Source organism: Schistocerca piceifrons, chromosome 1, assembly GCF_021461385.2.
Source record: "Schistocerca piceifrons isolate TAMUIC-IGC-003096 chromosome 1, iqSchPice1.1, whole genome shotgun sequence".
NCBI classification, from domain to species: domain Eukaryota; kingdom Metazoa; phylum Arthropoda; class Insecta; order Orthoptera; family Acrididae; genus Schistocerca; species Schistocerca piceifrons.
Window position 1 is genome coordinate 195,208,554 of NC_060138.1, and position 1,990 is coordinate 195,210,543.

The window sequence follows — 1,990 nt, forward strand, 5'->3', positions numbered from 1 at the left end:
CTATTCTGTCGAGGAGCTCCTGGAAGAGCTGAAAAATTAAGCAAATTCCAGTGTTACATTGTTGATTTTCTTTATTTAAACATACGAATTGTCGCCTGAATACGTTTCTTGTATTTCATTTTATCTATTTCTACTATCGTGTTATAATTTCATGTATTGACTCGTTCCATGACCATGGACACTTCTCCTTAATTTGGTCCAAAGGAACAATAAATAAATAAATAAATAAAACTTGTGAGATCATCCACAAGAGTGCGGTTACATGACAAATCAGTCATTTTCAAAGGCCGTAAGTTCGACTAAACACTAAGAATTATAATTACGAACAACTCAAACTGGAAAGAACACATCGAAAAAGTTGTGCGGAAGGAAACCCGAAGAAAGTGTTTTTTTTTTTTTTTGGCAGAACACTTAGAAAAAGTAACAGATTTACTAAAGAAATTACATACACTACGCTTGTCCGTGCTTTTTTTGGAGTACTGCTGCGGGCTCTTGGATTATTGCCATATAGGATCAGCAGAGTATATCGAGAAAGTTTGAAGAAGGGCAACACGTTTTGTATTTTCGAGAAGTAAGGGAGAGCGTGTCACAGATATGATATAGAATTTGGGATGGATATAATGAAAAGAAAGGCCTTTTTCGTCGTGGCGGAATCTTCTCACGAAATTTCAATCACTAACTTTCTCTTCTGAATGCGAAAATATTTTGTTGACGCCGACCGACATAGGGAGAAACGACCATTATAATAAAATGAGGGAAATCAAAGTTCGCACGGAAAGATGTAGGTGTTTGAAACTTCCTGGCAGATTAAAACTGTGTGCCAGACCGAGACTCGAACTCGGGACCTTGCCTTTCGGGGGCAAGTGCTCTACCAACTGAGCTACCCAAGCACGACTCACGCCCCGTCCTCAAAGCCTTACTTCTGCCAGTTCCTCGCCTCCTACCTTCCAAACTTTAGAGAAGCTCTACTGAGAATCTTGCAGAACTAGCATTCCTGAAAGAAAGGATATTGCTGAGACATGGCTTAGCCACAGCCTTGGGGATGTTTCTAGAATGAAATTTTCACTCTACAGCGGAGTGTGCGCTGATATGAAAGTTCCTGGCAGATTAAAACTGTGTGCTGGATCGTGACTCGAACTCGGGACCTACACCTTTCTCGGGCAAGTGCTCTACCAACTGAGCTATCCAAGCACGACTCACGCCCCGTCCTCACAGCTTTACTTCTGCCAGTACCTCGCCTCCTACCTTCCAAACTTTACAGAAGCTCTCCTGCGAACCTTGCAGAACTAGCACTCCAGAAAGAAACGATATTGCGGTCCCGAGTTCGTGAGTCGGTGCGGCACACAGTTTTAATCTGCCAGGAAGTTTCATATCAGCTCACACTATGCTGTAGAGTGAAAATTTTATATAGGTGTTTGTTTTTCCCGCGCGCTGTTCGAGATTGGAAAACAGAGAATTATTGTGAAGCTGGTTCGATGACCCTTCTGCCAGTCACTTAAGTGTGATTTGCAGTGTGGATGTAAATGTAGATGAACTTTGCATGTGGAATTACTCTGTGTTATAAAAATATTTAGTCGAATATAATGTAAAAAAAATCATCGAAGGATCGTCTTCTTTGCCGAGAGCGGAGATCGCTTGAAAATAACGAAACTCACATTTAAGGCAGGGTCTGCAGCGTACCAGATTTAAAAACAGCAGCCGCAAATTGGCGAGCTTAGCTTGAAGTCACGCCTGTCGTAAACGCTGGCCAGAAGCATCGAGCGGCAGCAGCTTCCCTTTGTGGACGGGAGGAGCTGCGGATCGGGGAATTTTATTGTCGCGGGCGTTTTGGGCAATTGGCAGCGCGCTGACAAACGCGGCGAATGGGGAACGATGGAAGGAAAAACAGGCGAGCGCTGGGTCGGAAGATGATACGCGTACACAGGCGGCTGCGACGTGACGTACGAGCAATTGTCCGCTGTCCAGAGCTCGCAGCGGCCTGTCCCGCTGC

General features: G+C 44.3%; 1 non-coding gene across 1 annotated transcript; it reads right to left on the minus strand.

Moving 5' to 3' along the window:
- Positions 1 to 817: 817 nt before the first annotated feature.
- Positions 818 to 891, minus strand: Trnas-cga. The gene has a single exon. It is a non-coding gene; the product is annotated as a tRNA-Ser (tRNA).
- Between the last annotated feature and the right edge of the window lie 1,099 nt (positions 892 to 1,990).